Source organism: Patagioenas fasciata, chromosome 5, assembly GCF_037038585.1.
Source record: "Patagioenas fasciata isolate bPatFas1 chromosome 5, bPatFas1.hap1, whole genome shotgun sequence".
Classification (NCBI taxonomy): domain Eukaryota; kingdom Metazoa; phylum Chordata; class Aves; order Columbiformes; family Columbidae; genus Patagioenas; species Patagioenas fasciata.
Window position 1 is genome coordinate 53,134,853 of NC_092524.1, and position 21,192 is coordinate 53,156,044.

The 21,192-nt window shown below is 40.6% G+C and overlaps 1 long non-coding RNA gene across 1 annotated transcript; it reads right to left on the reverse strand.

The window, feature by feature from the left end:
* Nucleotides 1-14,842: 14,842 nt before the first annotated feature.
* LOC139828129 (uncharacterized) lies at nucleotides 14,843-21,192 on the reverse strand. The gene is made up of 2 exons (XR_011739421.1): nucleotides 20,938-21,192; nucleotides 14,843-20,349 (listed from the first exon to the last, which is right to left on the reverse strand). It is a non-coding gene; the product is annotated as an uncharacterized lncRNA (long non-coding RNA).

The window sequence follows — 21,192 nt, forward strand, 5'->3', positions numbered from 1 at the left end:
TGCAGTTTTCTATGTGGTTGTTCAGTACTAAAACAAAGAGAATACCATTTTCATGTGCTAAAATAATTCTATTTATTAATGCCATTCGTAAATTATTATATTTGCAGGGAATAAAACGCCTTCCCTCAAATCTCCAACTGCCTACCAACATTTTTGATATTTTAATATTTCACCTTCTCACAGCAAACATGTTTGGTGATCTTGGAAGCCTTGTTTTATTTGAGATTACTTCTAATTTACAACGGTACAGCTTTAGAATTAGTGGAATTACAGGAGTTGCCCTGTGGCTATTGTTTCACAATAAAAAATGGCAACAGTAGCTTAAAGCCTTCTAATACCCCCTCTGCCCCTCCACTGTGCCAACACAATTGCTTGTAGGGCTTCTTAAATAAGGCTTATTAAAAGGTTGTCAGCACTACGTCAAGGAACGAATTGGATTAAAAAACATAATTACTGATCTTGAAAAGTTGTGCTAGCACAAGTGAATGGGTGGCATGCCACAGACAGAAGAGGGAACAAAAAGGAAGCAGGAATACCTCAAGCTGATCCTGCTTGAACAGCAGTAAAGTAACAGCCTATGAAAGATCAAAACTGAGAGCAAGCTTGTAACACCCATTAAGCCAATTGTCAATTATCTATGATCAGATTATCTACATTGCATCCAGCATAGTTATTAGCTGAGCCCCACCACTGCACCAGTGTCTCTTGCAAGACTGTTCCTGGCCTGAAACAATACACGTGCTTTCACACAGAGCCAGAGCTCTTTTGATCCAAGTTGCTTCCGAAGAAATGGCCGAGGCTCCTCCTCACCGTGTTCCCAGAACCAGAAGCCACAGACAGAGTGCAGACAGCACCGAAACAGCTCAAACCCCGCTGGGCTTCAGGCCAACTGCAGCCGACTGCATGCAGGGACAGCTGAAATGATCCCCCACCGGCGGGACAGGACAGGCCCTGTAGGTCAGGTGAATACGATACACACACACGGATCCAGTTCGGATATCTGACCCAACAAACTCTCCTACAGGGAACCAAGGAGACGACATTGAAACACCAGCAGCAAGAAGCCTGGCCGGTTTCTGGAGGAGAGTACAGGAGCAGAATGAAAAGGCCAAAATGTCATAGGTGAAACCCCCAGTAAGGCATTTACACTATAAAGTATTGCTTGCAAAAGAAAACAGGAAACATTACAATTAGGAGTAGGATGTTGAGAAGTATTCTGTCTTGGGCTTAGCTCCAGCCCGACAGTGCTGGATGACAGAGGATCCAGCTAAAGTTGTAAGGCAACTGTTTCTTGGTTGTCTGTTACAGTGCTAACACAAAGCTTACAAGCACAGGAGTTTCCTACTACAATAAAATGATCACCTCTCAGTGTGAAAGTACATTTTAGCACTAGACTGTAGATTTGCAGCTGATTATTCTGTATTATTTACATTGCACCATAAATGTGTTTACTGTTTTGGATTATTTTAAAATAATATAGTTTGCCATAGAAAAGCAAGCCAACTTCCAAAAGAACACAAGTATTTTTACTCTAATGCAATAGCTATCACTTTGCCTTTAACGGATGATCAAAAATTCAAAACTACTTCAATTCTTTGCAAATGTTCAGATAAGGTGCACAATTTCATTAAATTGCAGCTGCGGGACTTCATTTTTGTGTGCTTTGTCTGCCCTATATAAGCAATATCAGCGAAGGCAAACAGGCTGTTGGCCTGTTCCTATCTATGTTGCATTCTTATGTGATACTATATTCTCTAGCAATGTCAATACTTTTTGGCCTAAAGAGTCAATCAGCTTTCCACATTTTAAGGTTGTTTCCATTAGGAAAAGAAATTTATTAAATCTGATATGATCCCCTTTATTTAGGAAGAATGGGTAAAACATCCTGATTTATGGAGCACAAAGAAATTCAGATGAGTAAGAGCAATTTATTTATCTGTAGTTCCCAGGGTCTCTGTAGGCAGCTGTATTCTAAAAATCTTCCTTCCAGCATTTCTGATGCCACACAGACAGAATTACAGCAGCTTCCAGATCACTTCCTCAGTTCTAAAATTATTTCTAAGTCCTCAGAAACCAGCCGGACTGTTTGACCCTCCTATTGTCTGCACCTGTTTGTGACCCAGTGCGGGTACAACATTTTCTACTGCCCGTTACTGAAATCAAAGTAGATTTTGATTATGTCTTGTGGTTTCTGAATGGATAATGGCTCTCATGGCCATGACTTTGAACAAAATGGTTCAACTGTCCAACACCCAACACAGTAGCATGCTCTTCAGACTTCATTTTTTTGTATTGTCAAACAAATCCCTTTGGAATTGCACAGAATCTCTCAGCGTAGCCAAATATCACAGGCAATCCCATGTGGCCATCCACTGAAGCCAAGAGAATTACTGCAGGGATGGATTTGGCAGTACAGCATTTTGAACTGAGTTCCCTTAAGCAAGAAATCAGCACAAATGTACAAATCTGGCTGTGTTTGAAGGTTCTGTTTTGCAGCCATCTGTGCAGGTTTTTATTGTTAATCAGGAGTAAAACAAATTCTGGACTAAATGATACATATTTTTATATGTTTGCCGGTAAAAAAAAAATACACAGAATTCAGAAAGCTGGAAATAACTAGAAAAAGCTGGTTTTAAATTATTAGAAAACCCAGAAAACATCACATTTGAGTAGAACACTAAGCATCCAATTTAAGACATGTTGACACTGCAAATTAAAATCAGAATCCCAATATGATTTCTTAAGCTAAAAGATACAGTCAGCTGAAGACAATTTACTGTGTGTTGATTTCTCAGACAAAACATGACAGCTGAAACATTGCCTCCTTTGTAATGGTACATAAAATCTTGTATAATTTTTGTAGAAATAATGTACTTGATTACTGTTTGCCAAATCAGTGAGTAACTACATGGTGAAACATATTGCTACAGAAACTTACTGATGCCAAGAACCCAGTAAATTCTAAAAATGTACGTGAACAACAAACTAGCCAGAGCTGTGGTTGTTCACAATAATTCTGGAAGCCTTATTGTATGTCATGCTTCAAATTTCAGAAAATCTCTTACAGTTTAGAATACAGTCTTTTATGGAGACAGACTATCTCCTGTTACCAGCAGCGAGTACTTTGTTCAAAGACCTGAGCTTGCCATAGCTGTCGAAAGTACTGACCCAGGGCATCTCAAGTCTGATCCAGAATAGTATTTTTTATGTGTCAACCTCTGAGCTTCCTGTGACATCCCTGCCATCTGGGAGCTGAAGCAAGCAGGGTGGATGCCAATTTCAGTTACTTTTTTGCCATTTTGCCTTATCAGTAACAACCATTTTAAGGATGAGACGCATAAGTAATTACACCAGTTTATAGATTTTTTTTCTCAATATACTGAAGTCAGATTATTTTTTTTAAATGCAGTTCTGCACAAAAACTTGATACACATTCTGCTTTTACTCCTATTTAGGACCATCTTGTCATCATTTTAAGCATAGGAACAAAGTGAGGGTTTAAGCTCTAAAGTGCCCTCAGATTTAGACAAGATCATAATTCTATTCATTAGCAACATTATTTTTGCATTTTTAACACTCTTTAAATTGCAAGGAATGACACAAGCAGCAGATACATACTCACCTGAGCTGTGGAGCAATCACCACCGCAAAAATAGTTCCAAGTAGCCACTAACCATTCACACTGCAAAGTCTCCTTGTGTCTCCAATACACTCTGGCATAGAGCAGTTACTCTGAATCAGCATGTGTAACCCAGGAGTAAACTCCTCTACACCTAGAGTTTTGTAAGATGAGCAGTTAACACCAACCAGCTGATGGGCATTGACTTGCTGCTGTCTCTACCATTATTGCCGCTCTGTAAGAGCCAAGCCAGAGCCACCTTTTCCAAGACTCTGGGAGCAAGTCAGGGTAGGAAATGTGACATGGATGGAATGGAGGTGGATGAGGGAAGGGAACTGGCTTCTTTCTGTGGCGATGAGGGAGGCAAATTAAAATTTTAAAATTTGAGGCTTCAATATGTGATGCATGGACACAGGTACAGAAGTGGCATCAGAGAGCAGATGTGGAAGCACATATCTTCCTGCACACCAGTCTGGGGACAGAAGTTTGATGCTACCAGTTGCACCAAAGCCTTGCCCCTCTCCAGTGGATTAAGCCTGGGAGCCCCTGCTCTGTATTATTCTGTTTTGCTGTCGCGGAATCTATACTAGAATAGGTAACAAACAAGTTAAAATTTACACTCAGGAAGTTAATCACATGTTGTGACTGACCAACACACACCCACAATGGAAGAACTCCTGCCATAAAACCTGTGACAGAATTAGTCAAACAATTAGAGCAATGGGTTACCATGAAAAAACTCACCCACCCTATAACATCCAAGTATGGCCTTTTAAGAAACCGGAGAGGATATGGCACATGCCTATTGACTGTAGGGCTTTAAATAAAGCAGCTGGCCCTGTTCCTAGCACAGTAGATACGAACGTGATCTTCTGTGGGTGGGAGTGTTAACCACAAAAGGTATGGTCCTTATGATCCCAATACAAGAGCAAGACAAACAGCAGTTTCCATTTCCTTGGGGTGGAAGACAATATAGTTTCATTACCTACGCCAAGGTTTTAAACATGGCTCCATCATCACCCATGCCATGGTAGCTAAAGGGTTCGAATCAGTCATCCTCCCACCTGAAGTAACTATTTTGCAATATACAGATGATACTCTAATTGAAGGACACAATGAGGAAATGGTTTGCCAAGAGTATGAATGCTATTGTCTAGCATTTAGAAGAATTAAATATTAGTGTTCCTGACTTGACACAGCAAGGACCGAGTCAAGAAGCTGCATTTTCAGGTATATACTGAAGGACAGAAAACTGTTACAGAATCTGTATTAGCAGAGATACAAAGCATTCAAGAACCTTCTGATAAAAAGGAGTTACAAGCTTTATTAGGAACTTTTGGGCTTTGGAAGTCACGCATTCCTGGATTCGGTATTTTATAGGGATCTCTGCAATTTGCTGAAAAAACCCCACAATATGGAATTGGGAAAAAAATCATAATGAAACATTAAATGCTTTTAATGCTTAAATTTTACTAACCCATCTATGGGACTCATTAAGCCTGCACATCCAAGTACACTTCATATAGTCATAGGTTATGAGAGATATCAATAGCAATCATGGCAATAAGATGTGAATGGTAAAAAGGCATTTTGCTCTAAATCATGGTGAGGCTCCCAACTACATTCCATTTGAGAAAGTGCTGTTAGCTGCATATGAAGGGCTGCTAATTACCAAGCCATTAATTTTGGAAAGAGAAATCAAGTTATGTGTGCCCATTCCTATTTTAAAACCAATTTTAACTGGTAAGCCGCTACCGTTAATGGTAGCCCAGGAAACTGCTGTGCAGCAATGGGCCCTGTATATACTTTACTGGGCGACAAGTGATGTGATAAATAGAGAAAACAAATTATCAGAGAGTGTAGAGCAAATAGGGATGCCTATCAAATACTCTCATCTGCCCTCCTCTCCAATAAATGATGCGCTGCCATGGGAAGGCAAGACAAAGGAAGTTTGGTTCACAGTGTGTAGAGAACTGGGTGAAAAACAATCAGCAAGTAAATGGTAGAGACCTATGGGGAAAAACACACTGGAAAGATTTACAATGTAGACCAATCTAAGTGCATATCTGCAGGACATCTATCTCCTCACCAAAAACTAAAAACCCCTAAGGGAAAGTGGAATCAGATCACTGATCATTTGGCTAAAATAAAGATATAGCAAAACTCAAGGCAGAAAGGCTAGTAAGTGGTTACAGGGTTGGCTAGGACACATTGGGAATTATGATTTTTTTCAATGAACTGAAAGCAGAGGATGGCCTGTGACAAAAGCTCTGGCAATACATACTGTAGACACATGCCATTTTTTCAAACAATGGTACAGTGCCTGTCAAAAGGACAACAGTTTGCCAGTCTCCGGAAAGGTAAATTACTCAGAGAAACTTGTCAACTAGATTATGTTAGTATTTTAAAGTGACCACCTGAAGGCTGGAAATACATCCTCACAGGAGTAGAAACAGTGGTGTAGGGAATGTGAATCCCACCCAAGCTGTGACTGGTCCAGCAATCACTGCTGGTTTAAACGGATGGTTTGCTAGTTCTCTCTTGCCCAGAGAAATACAATCTGATAAGAAATCACATTTTAAAAATAAAGTTTTGCATAGGAAAAGGAGCATGGAATTCTGTAGACAGTACAGGGACTAAATTAACAATAACTGAGGCTTGGATCATGTCTGAGACCTAGATGTCTTCTTTTGCAGGAAAATAGAGGGTTACCTTATCACCGTGGGAATACTGACAATAAGAACACATGCCTGAGTCTTGTCTCTAAGAGGTTCTGCCTTTTCACATCACATACTTATAGTAGCAGGAGATTGTTTGCATTGTAATACATGACATTTATGAAATCAGTAAACACTACACCTATTGGCTCAAGCTGAGGATGGACCTGCCTTACTATGCCCAGAGCTCCAGAATCATGCAGTATGAAACACTCCTCTGGTATCTGCATCTGGCAGCATGTCTACAGTAGTGAGATATAAGTATATGGCAATGGTTTTGGATGTGTGTATATCCACTGTCAGTACTATCCACTTCAAAGATGATGTAAACTTTGGACCTGGCAACATTTGCTGCTGTAATATGACATATGTTTTTGATCAAATAACCAATTATATTTACAAGTTAACTTCTTGTTGACTGAACAGAATAAGTCTTATTTCATGCCATTTAAGATATCAGTAACGTGGGGTGACCTTTGATCCATAAGATGACTTTCTCAAACAAAATGCCAAGGTTACCCAACATCTGTCTGAAACTGAAAAATGTTTAGGTGAAAGACAAGTAAAAATGGTATATGATAATAATGAATCAGCCTTACTGAACATCATTGGTATGATATCTTTGAAAGTTTGTCACCGAAAGCTACCAATGTGCTGAAACTAATGTTACATTCTATGTCTGTATTGTTAATAACCACTGTAATGTGATTTGTAACCTTGATATTGACCTGTTACTTGAAAAATCAAATAGTACACGAGATTTACTCAAGTTAAATCACATAGCAAAGCTGTAAATAATAATTTTCCCATATGCCCTTACCCTCAGCATGCACAGGCACGAGGGCTGGTAATTCATAGCACTGTTGTATCAAGCTCACTGTGCAACACTAATAACTGTTGAATGCCAGGCTGAGCGAAGGGGTGGATTGCAATCAACCTAGATACCCCATACACTGGAGCAAAGCTCAGAGGGGATGAGCAAAAAACCAATTATCTCAAGGACTCTAAAGAAAAACCACCAATTATCCTAAAGCTGAACTTAACACAAAGGAGGCTGGATGGTAACCTTTGTTTTAGATATAAGGCTGTACCAGCGGGTCATCACATTGTATAAACAGCCTTCTCTGAGATAACTAGTAGAGAATAATGCCTTCCTGAGCTAGCCAGAGCAACACGGCAGGGGAGGAGTGGCTCAGCCAAAACCAGAGTACAGAAACTGAGCAACCAACAACATGCACTTTGGAAAGAGCAACGGGTTTGAGCTGGCTTCAACCACATACTCCTTCCTGGTGACTGGCAATGCTCAGAATCATCATGGTGAGCACACAGACCCATAACAAGAATGATGCTTTTACTGTGATTCATCTGTGTATTGGAACTGCTATTTGATCCTTTCGTTGTGATTTCAGTATATTGCTGTATCACTCTTCTAAATCAAAATCGCATGTAATACCCAATATATCAAATAAATAAATTTGATATTAAACATTAAAACCTCACGTGCAGTATTTAAAAGAACTTGGTCAGAGACTATTTGACTCTGACACATATGAAAATATGGTATTACAATCAAGCAAGATGCATTGGGGGAGAAAACCCTTCTCGTAAGTGGGCAATAACTGAAAAGGTGAAGACTCGGTTGGTTCTTACACAAAACCAATTATGCTAAGGCTTTTATTGTGGTGGTAAGTAGTATTTCACATCATCAAATTCAGCTGACAGTAATCTAAGTGGCAATTTGTGCTCACTGTCTTTTCCCAGCAAGATTATCAGGGTAGATGTGAATATTTGCAAATGACACTATATGGAGACAATATAATTTATTTTCTAGTACAGGTACAACTCGGTGAAATCAGACATCCACCTAAGTTTAGATGCCAGGTGCTACCAGATTTTCCAGCAACTGGTAACACTCTGCAAAAGTTCACTGAATGCTGGACAATTTGTTTAACTGCTCCACTACAGTATCTGACAGTATCACAACCACTTAGATCAACCACTTTCCTAATTCACCTCAAACTTTTCAAAAACTAAATAGTGTCTTCCTGAGGAATCCTTTTCACCTAAAGATAAATTTTCTTAAGTTAAAATGAAAATAACATATAATACTTGTTGTACCAATTATAACACTCTTGTGTTCTTATGCATTTGTTCTAAGCTGACCCAAAAGTCACTTATCAAGTTTATCTGACATCAGCTTAAAAAAAAAAAGATAATAAAACCAACCAAACAAAAGAGCATCATTTTTGCAACTTTAACAGCTTTGCCAAACTTTAATCACTTGGGCTAAAAATTTCCATGATGATTGTCTGCCTTGGCCTGTACAAACTTCATTCAAAATTGTTCAGAATAATTCTCTAACAACTACAGAAAAGCCCATCTATAAATTACTAATTTTGTCTTTAGCATAGGGCTTTACTAGCTTGCAGCAAATACAGCATAGTTACACTCCAAACAAAGAGGCTTAAACAGAATTCTGAACAGCTATTCACTAAATAGCTCCATCTAACCTGACCGCTGCATCAGGCAGTGGTCCCAAAGCAAAAAATAGCACATGATGATGTTGTTCATGGCTGTCATATAATGTAAAAAAAAACAACTTCAACTTTAAAACTTCCCAGCTTTTCCATGTTTGAACTTGTAACTGTAATGTCTTTATTTGACTGTGTGTTTACAGGTGTTCTCTAGCATGCACACATAAATGCAATAAATATACATATCAAATAGAAACAATCAGTCAAAATTGTGCAAGTTTTTGAAGAAAGAATACATTACCTGAAAAGGAAAAATTCAAACTATTCTCCTAATATGAACATGCAGTTCTATATTCTGTTATTTGGTAGTACCATTCAGGCTCCATAAGATGGCAGACCTGCATATCTTTAACAGATGTTAATGTAATGACATTGCTGTAAAAACATTGCTTTTAAAATGGTTGCTTTAAATGGATAGTGCAAGTTTTTAGGCAGAATGTTTTGAATGTGATGTATTTAGAACCATAACAAACTCTGCTTACTACTCCGTCTTACCTTTCCTGTACTTATTGATGGCTTTGGATGTGGCCTACATAGAGCACTGGTAAAAAAAAGAAAATGTGGCATTATCACTCAGAGTTGATTGATTTGGAATTACTTGAACTTTATCAATGCAGCTCTTTCTAATAAACATCTAATTGGTATTTATTCCCACTGATTGATTCTAGCAACTTGTGTTCAAAGTAAGCTAATTCTTAGAATTGCTGTCCTGAACACAATATAAAGCTCCTGAGTTTATCTTTTAAACAGTCTGCTTTACAGGAGACTATTTGGGGCAGCAGTGATTTACTCGTTAACCCTGAAATTGGTATATTTATTTCCCATTGAATGATGATGTCACTTCTAGAAGCTTTTTTCAAGTTCTCTGACATTAATGTAGTTCTATTATTTGTACAGTCATTATAATAAATTAATACAACAAATTGGCTTGATGACTAATATAGAGTGTTCAAGGTTGTTCTGGAGAATACTGTGTGATGCCTTTGCCAGTGCTTTATATCCATTTCCTTCCCGTTTTTTAAAACCTTGAGCTGATTTAGACCTAAGATTTTCAAATGTGAATTTTTAAAAAACACTCTCATACTTTAAATGACCAAGTAAGAAATTGAATGAGCTTGCAATCTCATTTTTATGTTTCACTTTAGCAAACCTTCACTGCTAAACATTATAATTATAATTACACAGGCATATAATTTTCCCATAAAGGCTTCATTGCACTTGTTCCACTTGGCTAGGACTACGAGGAAAAGTGGCTAGATTATTTTTAAATTTTGAAAGAATTCTTTGGAAAAAAAAGACAGTAAGAAGTGTTCATGCCAGCAGGAAAGCAGTTTGTACTGAGTAAGGCTGTGAAAAGGAAATCACAATGATTTTAAAATAAAAGGTGTTCTACTTCCTAGTGAGCAAACAGAATAAAGGAAACAAATTACCTTCCAAGAGTACATCAGGAATGTTATCCTGAAAACTGTAGTTAGGAAGAAAACTTCCACTAGAGTCAAGAAATTGGGCTGGTTATGTTCATATGCAAATGTGCAATTTTTTCATATGTAAACATGCTCTTTAGTAACTGCTTAGCAGTGAAACCTTATTTAAAGTACTGCTCCCTGACACATTCACAGACTTCTTGCTGACTCACTCTTCAAGAATGAGATTTTGAAAAAGAGCAATGAAAACACTCCAATAACAGAAATACTGAAGAATTTTGATAATATGATGAGTGTCTGTAACCCACTTCTACGTTTAGACGGTTATTGTATCAAGCTTCGCAGATGTGCCAGCAAGTTCTTGCTGGTTTGAGACTTCCATCATTTCAAAAGCGCTCCTGTAAGCCTCTTACTGGTGCAGGCTTTCTTATTTGTTTCCTTCTGATTTCTCTATGCTTATTTCAATTAGAGCCACACAGAAACCCCACAGGGGTGGTTACAGTGCGGGTGCAGCTCCTGGCACAGCGGGGCTGCAGCAGGTCTGGCCAGGCTCAGGACACCTGGCCACGTCCAGCCGTGCGGGGGGCAGCAGACCAGCCTCACGGCCCCTGCGCCGCTTTGGACTGTGGGCCTCATTTTGCAGAAGCATCTCTTTGTGTTGAAAGATCTTGCAGCGGTTTAGCAGGATATTTAGGAGATCACTCATGGCTTTATCATGCATATCCTCCTCCAAACGTCACTCAAACTGGCACTCAGAGCAGCGGTCCAAGAAACGCTCCTCACACTGACAGCGGAAGGGCAGAATACGCAAATTCGTACTGCTGCATTTTGCACCTCTAGCACCCCGCGTTACGGAGAAAGAACGAGAAAAGAGGCTTTGTTTTTCTGCTGCTTTCTGATACAGAAACCCAGCTCTAAAGCGATAACTGAGGAAAAGCTTCTTCCTGCCAGTTCTGGCTCATGAGCCAACCAACTGCTATTGCCTCAAGCTGCAGCTGCATGAAGGGGCGGGAAATCTAGCGCTCGGGCTGCTGAGGCTGCCAGGAAGGGCCCGCCGGCCCTGCGGAGCTCGCAAGCCCGTGCGGCCACGGCCGGACCCCGAGCAGCCCCCCGCCACCATGCCCACATCGGACGCCAGCACAGGCAGCCTAGCATCTTCACTTGACGCATTGCAGGTACAACGCAACCAATCAGAGGGCTCGACTCTTACCAGCTAACCATTGCAGACTCCCTTTAGCCAATCAGACGCTCCCTGACAAAGTGCTGCTTCAGATCTCTCAGCACCGCTTTCGTCGGATGTCGCCGAGCTAGGGCGCGGTAACCTTCCGCGAGAGGATATAGGCCTTGCTGCAGGCCAGCGGTTGGCTGTTGCCGGATGCCCGCTGAGGCTGCCCGGTGGGCAGGCTCGGCTGCCCGAGTGTTGCTCGCGGCGTTTCAGCCGCTGCCTCTCCCCGGGTGGAGCTGTGGGACCCTGCAAGGCGCGAGGAGCTGCCGCCTTTTCCCGGGCAGCCAAGGGCCGCCGCTCCGGCCGAACCCTTCCCGCCGCCCTTCCCGCCCTGCCGACTGCGGGAAAGGGGTGGGGGGAAAAAAAGACGTTTTCTTTACAGTTCTACTCGGGAGGCTGTAGGAGGCTTAGGGAAAGCAAAGGAGTTTGTGCTGTTCTGCCCGGGCTCCTGCTGGTTGTTATAATGTTAATCACCATCAGCAGCCCCAGCGTGGAGGCCGGAGCCTGGAGAGGCACCAGAGCGCGCCGAGCCAAATCTCTGTTCAGACAAATGCTGAAGTGCTCCAGAGGAGCCGCGGAGCTGTCTCTGCCAAGCCGGCAAATGGCATTTGCTAGAGACACAGCTGAAAGCCCTGCAGTGGCTTGCAGTCGATGGTGGTGTCAGCCATAGTGCCTCTGAGGGTGACGAGCAGGATGGGTGCTGCTGATTGCACTGCTCCTGGGAGAAACACCAGTCCCCCAGCAAGGGGCAGGTGACAAGGAAACCTGGTGTCTTACCAAGTTACTTAGAACTCTTGTAGCAAACTGAGTCCCCAGCATATCAACTATTACTCCTCTGTATTCTTCATTTGGGGTGCCTGGTTAAAAATCCACCCCCTTCCCCATGCCCACGGACAAGTAATAAATACGCTTTCTTTGAAATACAGGTTCAGATGTTGTTGTGTTGTCATGCCAACATGACACTGCTGTTTCTGGCCCAGGACAGCACTGTGAGATCCCTTGCTTTATTGAACATCCAGGTGGAACCACCTGCAAAAGGGCCTGGCAAGGCTATCTCAGGAGGTTCGCTCTGTAAAGGACGCTCCCTCGCCCTGCTGGAGGCTGAGGGATTGATGTCAGGATTGCAGGACAGCCAAAATTCTAATGATAACATTTTTTTTGCAAGAACTAAGCTAGATGACTACTTGGCATCCAGGGACCCATCACAAAACAGTTCATTTTTTCTGCAGAAGCCTGTGGGACAGCAGTATGTCCCTGAGGAGAGAACAAGATGAGACAAACTAGATAAAGAAGTGGGAGGAAGTGTAGGAAGATATCTATGTTTAAGTGATTTAACCCCATAATAATAATAACAAAATAGTCTATTTTAAGTCTTTTGCTTTTTGCTTATTTGATGCTGAATATCTTGTTTCAGTTATATTTTAGTTAAGGAGATTGGTGCTCTTTAAGCACCTAAAATAGAATATGGAGATAGAAACAGCAGAAGCAGAATGGATGCCAAAGTGAAATGATCTGGAGTGCTGAGCAGTGCATCAACCCACACACAGGCCCACCCCAAGGATAGTGATGCAGTGAAGTCTTCGATGGTGCTCCCTGCTTGGAAAAATGATGTCAGTATTGGCAGACCCGAAACTAAACTGAAGGCTAACCAAAATAAACTCGTTAAATGTAATTCCCTTCTATATAGCGTAAGAATCCCATTCTCGGTGCAATGCACCTTTGTATTACACTTGTGCTCTTTAAAAACGCTGCTGACAGCTTCACAGCCAGCACATAACAGTGCACTTACTAAATATAAGTACTTCATTAGCATCTAGCATACTTCTGCTACCACAAAAATAATAACAAATAGCCATACTACAGGGAAGGTCAGTGCTGCTTGCCAGGAAAGGTGTGCACAAAGTGCTAGATGCCTGGGACAGACCAGATTTTGGAAATATTCTTATTTCACAGAAGTTCACAGCCTCAGAATAAGGCAGGCAGAACAGAGGTTTAATTAGATAGCTGATATGAACTGTGCTCTCACAAAAATGTTGGGAAGAATAGCAGGCCCCATGGGACAGCTCTGTTTTCCAGGTTTACAAAGAAAGATGGATTTTCTTGATATTGTTTCTGGAATTTCAATAACGATGTGAGATGCTTTAGGTTGGAGGCACATGCATATTCTGAGGGTCAGACATTTTACGAGACTGGGCTTCATGTGTGCTAGTGCCCCCAAAGGTGAGAACCTGAATTTCTAGACAAAGAACTGGATCAAAGAGAAACCTAAAGGGAGATATCAGAACCTATATTCTGGAGGTATCAGATGTTCCTATTCTTTTAAAAATTCTTTTCACTGAAAGACTTTTCAAAAATATGAACCCTCAGTAGAGGATTTCCTAGGTACCACCATGCCAGGTTCCCAAGGGAGAGGCAGTCTGTTGGCTCTCTGGCAATAAGCTGTGGATACTGGAATTTATTTTTACAGTTTCTTGGAAATGATACTAGAAATGTATCTTCTCTTCAAGGTCGTTGAAAAACTTAGGTTTTTTTTTTCTCCCTCAATGGTGATCAGGCAGTTGGAGAAGTTATTTCGTTATTAGGTGGGTTTATTATTGATGGAGGCACAAACAAAATAGTGGTACAAAGAAGTGTAATAGTCCCATAGCTTTCTTCATGTACTTTGGACAAATGAAGAAGAGTATTGCTGGCAATGATTCTGGCTTTCAGCACCTGTAATTTGGGATGTATGTATAACATTTCTCACCTCAGCCCAGCTCCATAGTACGGTGGATTAGAATACTGGATGTCTCTTGGATGGCAGTATTTCACATCCATTAACTCATATGGTTTTGATCTTGTAGCTTCTTAGCCCACAGAATCTGACACACTGATAGAAACTCCTCATTTCAGGTGTGTGAAAGAAAGGGAAATTAACATGGATTTATTGACTTCAGGGCGTGTTTACGGTTGCTGAAAATCTGTACTGGAAACTACAATTCAGATTTAAAATTATGATTACCCTTAAACTGCATATGTGGGGTCATTGAATTTTTGACTTCTAGGTGTAGCTTGAAGACCTACGACAGCCTTACCTGACCCAAATAAATTTTTTTTAACATAGACCTACTACAAAACTAATGATTTGGGGTTAAGTAAGGGACACTTTGCTATTAAAGGATGTATCTGTGGATTTTATATACCTGTCTGCCTGTATGTCATGGTTTGACCTCAGCGGGCAACTAAGCCACACACAGCCACTTGCTCAGTCCCCACGCCCCACCCCCTGCCACTGGTAGGAGTGGGGAGAGACTCAGAAAAGCAAAAGTGAGAAAAGTCATGGGTTGAGAGAAAGACAGTTTAATAACTAAGGCAAAAGCCGCGCACACAAGCAAAGCAAAACAAGGAATTCATTCGCCTCTCCCATGGGCAGGCAGATGTTCAGCCATCTCCAGGAGAATAGGGCTCCATCACGCTCAACGGTCACCTGGGAAGACAGATGCCATCACTCTGAATGTCCCCCCTTCCTTCTTCTTCCCCCAGCTTTATATACTGAGCATGATGTCATATAGCGTGGGATATCCCTTTGGTCAGTTGGGGTCAGCTGTCCCAGCTGTGTCCCCTCCCAGCTCCATGTGCACGCCCAGCTGCTCGCTGGCACGAGCTGTGACAGCCAGAGAAGGCCTTGACTGTGTGAGGACTGTGTGAGCACTGCTTAGCAATAACTAACATGACCCTTTATTATCAATACTGTTTTCAGCACAAATCTGAAACATAGCCCCATCTGAGATACTATGAAGAAAATGAACTCTATCCCAGCTAAAACCAGCATACTACGTCATATGTGTTCTAATATATATATATATTTTCATTAAATTTAGCTGGGACTTTAATTGCAAAATTGATGTCCCAGTTTGCCCCTCAGGAACATTCAGATGAAAACAAATTACTCCTGGATGAAGGAGAGGTGTAAAAAACAATGTAAACGGATCATTTAATAATTTCCATTATGTAAAAAACCAATCCTAAGTATATTTGAAGATGTTTTTTCCATGTTAAATAGGAAAAACTGAAATGAGAAACAATGTTACTAGAGCTGAATAAACTGATTTCCAACCTTTCTTCAGGACTGCAATTCTGAAGCATATTTCTTTACCATAGTTTATTATACCATTATAAGCTATATATTGGTTTAAAATCTTTAGCTAACAGCAACAGCTGTTTGGCTTTTATCTATTAGTTCCAAGACAAAAATTTGAACCTATAAAGTGAACCAGTTTGTGGCCCATTCAGTTTTCCAGCTTATTGTTAATAAATGAAATGCAAACTCAAGCCATTCCTAAAAAGGTGAATCTTACTAAGAATTGTTTTCCTGTTTGTTATATTGTTTCATTGAAAATTTTGAGGAATCCACCTACTGAAATTAGAAACAGCAGTTTTCCTGTCATTAGAATGACTGTTCCCATACATATATTTCCATATAAAATATATAAAAATGCATTTGTGGTAAAAATAAATTACTTGGACAGATGTACTAACTGGAATCACCATCAGGGAATATAGTTCATACACATGTATCTGACAGTGAAGAAACATGACCTAGGTATGCTTAGCAATGTTATGTAAAAATCTGAAATACTTAGCAGACACATACATAAATATTCTGTCCTCTTCTGCATTTGATTCTTGAAAAATAGTTAATATAATCTGGCTTTCGTCCTTAAAAACACTAACGATAAGAAAACATAAACAATAGAAAAATGGAAGGAGTAACTTCTGTTTATATCATGAATCATCCAATGTTTACTTTTCTATGAAACTGGCAATTACAAAAAGTGAGAAGGAAAATTCTGTTTTCACATACTCCAATATTTGTAGAGAACTCCTCATAGGACTATGAAGTAAGGTTTGTTTTTTAAGACTCTGTGAAAACACCTTGTTATTTTTTTTAAATTTATTTTACATTCAAATGTAAACAAACAAACAAAAAACAAACCACCACCACGAACAACAAAAAGGCAGGGAAAAGCACTTTGGTTTAAAACAATCATTTTATAATGCTTAATCTGCAAGATATATGACCAAGTTTATGTATGGGAGCAGGGCTGTAATTGCCATCTGTGCAAGTCTTTTTAAGATAGGATCTTCAAGGTTCCCAACTCAAACCACCCTAAGTTTAAAAGACAAAACTTTTCAAATTATTTGGCTTCAAGGATGCCAGTTTATGTAGCTATATAGAAAAAAAAGGATTCATTAATTTAATTGCAATGTATAAATAATTAAGTTCTAACCAACAGCTAAATTAGTTTTATGCTAGCATCTAAAACTTTACAAGACAACGAATACTCAACGTACGTAGCAACTACTCTTATTTAATTACACAGGTGGCCTTCTAACAATGCTCAGTGAAAATCCACAATTGCATGTGATTTTGCTACACACCAGTGGGAATGAGGAAATATAAAGAAATAATGAGAATATAAAAGATTAGGGAGTTTGGGTGTTTTTTTCTTTGTCTCTCAAAAAAGAAGCAGTAATCTACAGGAACACATATGTTCCCCTTTAAAAGAGCTACCGGGTCTGGAAATTCAAATGTTAAGATTAAAGCAATGTTTATTTTCGCATCTTGTATAAATGTGGTAAAATTCAATTCTGCTCTAGCATTTTATCTCAATGGAGTTCCACCCACTTATTTGCAATCTTAGTGAAGCTCACGGAGCATTTTTGTAAGGATACTGGCTTAGATTTTCACAGCTGCCAATGGCATTTAGAAACATTAATTTTGTGGAAAATGGTCTCCCCTAAAAGCATTGCCTATAAGAACAGAATTTTATAGAGAGGGCAAAAAACTATTTTCTGATGTACCAAGAGAATTCCAATTGACTTGAAAAGCAAGACAACAAATTCAAACCCAGTTTGAGTAGCTCACACATATAACTGAAAACTTATTATGTATTTGTTTCAGTTGCACAGATGTTGCACACACATACATACTTGATTTTGGCTTCTTATGTTTCTAACTTATTATATACTGGTTATCTATGCTTATTGCCATAATATCAGCCTCCCAGCTGTGCATTAAATGATATGACAAACTTCTGTCCATCTGTTCTCACATCCTTTCTCCCAGGGCATGTCTGTGAAGTGGTTTGTTTTGGTTTTTTAACTTATGTGTATATAGTATGAGAAAGCAATTGATATGTGTGAAGTTATGTTCTTCAGTGCTTATATTGACAAAGCCAAGGTTGAAAAGCACACCTTGCATGTAAGTGATAAGGTTTAGTATTTTGCCAGGTTCTTAACAGAATTCCTCCATGTATCTTAGGCTGCTCCCAAAGAATGAACATGTTAAGGCTCTGCAGAAACAGAGACCAACACTGTAACCTTACTGTCACATTAAGGTAAAATTTAGAAATTTAATACTAGGCAGAATGGTTGCAAGTCTTTCACTGCAATGAATAAATTTACAAAAGAATTGTTTGTTAATATTCCAGCTTAAACAAGAATCAACAAAAGCATGCCTACAGATGGAGAGTAAAATAATCTAGAACAGTAAATCTATCCAGTCAGAAATTAATCTTAATAGCTATCACGTAGCCCTCTGTTCATAAAAAAGTTCTGTAGCTATAGGATGGCCAGGCTCTACGGTTTTAGGTACAAATACTGAGTAATTCCATGGCCTAGTCCCACTCTCACTGAAATCCAGGAGATTTTCAATGAGACTGTAGAAGATCCTGGCACATCACTTGACATTGTATGTCATCGGAATGACAGGGGCATTTCTTGCCTTCCCACAACTGAATGTAAATTTTAAGAGAACAAAGAATACTGATAAAATCTAGCTGTACAATTGCGTGGAAGCAAATTTACAAGGAGCAGGCAGATGCCAGTTCAGATGAGGGTTTTTTCTACATTAAATAAGCAGCAAAACATTAGTATTCTGTTTTGTTTACATTTATCACTGCCGTATGTCAAATTAGGAAAAAAATTCCCCTTAGTCAGAATGTTATTTTGGAGCATTAGCTGTGAAATATTTTCAAATACAAAGTGATGCAATTTAACAGAAACTGCTGCAGAATGTTACTGTGGCACCTTAATTAATCATCCTGAAGCTTTTCTTAAATAAAGCAAGATAACTATATTCCAAACTACTTTAAAAGTAACTTTATTTTAAAATTCCATTTTTAATATAAATGAATTATTGATGTGAACCATCAAGAGTTAGCAAGAGGCACAAAAAGTTTAAAAAAAAAAAAAAAAGGAATAAATGCACAGCAATTCTTGTATTCAAAGGCCCTGTTAATCTTTGGCATCATTCATTGAATGTGACAGAGTGGCTTTTACTTCACATTTCCAAGTTTCTTCACATATGTCCACATGCTATAATGCTGATAAATTTGTAAAAGAATCTAAATAAATTTTAATTACTAGTCTCATAGTCTCTCCTCAATAGATAAATCCACTCCCTTCATTTTTTAACAAATGAAAGTTTGGATCAATGGAAGAACACATTGCATGCACTGAAGTTTAAAGAGACTGAAATAAGGCACCCATATTCTAAACCATCACATTTTAATGTTGGTAAGATTATTCTCCTGATAATACCTTCGGCCTTCCATGTTAGAAACATTTTGATCAAAGACCATGAGGTTTTATTGGCAATTTATCTTTGTGAAATAGATGTACAAATTTCTTAGCCAAATATTCAAATTGAATTCAGTGTTTCAATAATGAGATCTTCACCTGTGTGAGACCAGCACAATGAGGTGAATGATTTATACATGAACATTGTTCTGCACACATCCCTGGGAACCTCGTGGAGTTCCAAGATGCACTTATCGAAGCAAAAGCTCCTGTAGCCCACATCAAACATTGTGCCATGTTTTACAGAAAAAAAATAAACTGGGAAAATAAGAGATTAAAATTGTTGGTCTGGTTGGAAAACAAAATTGAGATTTGTGTGTTCTTCCACGGGGAAAAAAAAAAAAAAAATCAACGTCACTGCTTCGTAGTTTAAAAAAAAATGTATATTAAAAATAGGAGGCTGGGCATTCCGCACCTAAAATGGAAGCTGTCTATAAACCTATCATTTGCAGACTAGCCAGCTGCAAATCAGCTTTCTGACACCATTTCATATACTAGTTCCTACACAGATGTTAGGATGGTTTGGGGACCAAACTATGACACATTAAATATGCTGTTTTGTTTGCTATGAGAAATCCTTCTAGATTGTAAACAGGTAACTGTTGTTTGCGAACCTATCACTATCTTGCAGAAAGGCAAGCAAATAAATTTTAACTCCAGTGGTAGAGCCACTGAAATTGTTAAACAAAGAGAACCCAACTGATTGTGTCTTTATTTCAAACACTGAAAGTAGGCAGAGTTTTTCAAAAACAGAAAAATAGAAAAATTTATTCTAAAATATTTAGTGCTATACTGCAAGCAGATCATCAGAATTATGACCACACTGGAAATACTATCCTCCCAATCCAGAGAGAGGCCCAAACTAAAACCTTAACTAATAATATCTTGAACTATAAGGAAGCTCAAAATCTAAGGGTACCTGTCACAAACAGAACCAAAATCCTTTATTCCCGTGTGGGTCCATGTTTGTGCCTCCATTTACTAAAGGAGGTACAGTGTGCATGCTACAGTATTTACCTGGGTTATCAGTTGATAGTCAAAATCTTTAAACCCAGAAAAACATTTGACATCAGGACATGCTTTTGCAGCCTCTCACTTGTAGGCTACAGCTGTTCTGCTGAGAAGGGGTTGAAGTGACACGTCAGTCACAGTCCATCTGATTCTGGATTGAATTTTACCATCTAGATTTTGGTGCCTGACAAAAGCCCTACGAGTAAAAAAAGGCAGCTATGCTCACTTCAACATACCAGCTTCACAGTCTGTGTCGTCGTACCCACCCTTATCGTTCAGATTTTCCCGAAGAATATGCTTTATTAACGCCCACCCTCCCACCCCCCCCCCCCCCCCCCCCAGCTTCCCGTGGCATCCTTGTCTCCCCGGTACCGCTGCGGGCTCCCCGGGGGAGCGCAGGCCCCTGCACCGCCAGCGAGGATGCGGTCTAGTGAAAAAAAAAAGGAAAAGGCAAAGCTCCAACTCTGCCGAGACTCCCCTCATCCCCGAGGTCCCGGATTAGCGAGCGACGGGGCGATGGGGAGAGGCCTCGACGTGGAGCCAGCGGGGTCCCCGCAGTGGCGCAGACCCGCGGCGGGCAGCTCTCCCTTCCGGCCCGGCCGCCCTCCCTCCGCGGGCTCCGCCGGAAAATGGCCACTGCAGCGGCCAGGCTGCCCTCGCCCCGCGGCTCGGGAGCGAGGGGCAGCCGTGCAGCCCGCGGAGCTGCAGCCGTGTCGCCCTGGGAGCGGGGCCTCTCCCTCCGGTGGGGGGGGCTGCTCACCCACCTGCCCCTGGCGGCGCTTACCTCGGGGCGAGGAGGCAGGGGAAGGGGATAGGAACATGAGGGGGGAAGGAAGGGGGGAGGTGAGCACCGCTCGGCTGGAATCCACCGCAGCCCCACACCCGCAGCGGGCAGCCGGCCGTGCCTCTGGGGCAACCGGCCCGGCATTGGGGGCGGGGGGAGTGTGCCCGCCGGGGGAGGGGCCGGGCCGCGGAGGGGGCAGGGCCGCTCGCCGCAGTCACCCTCACACATACCGCGCCGGGGAGGAGAGAAGAAGGC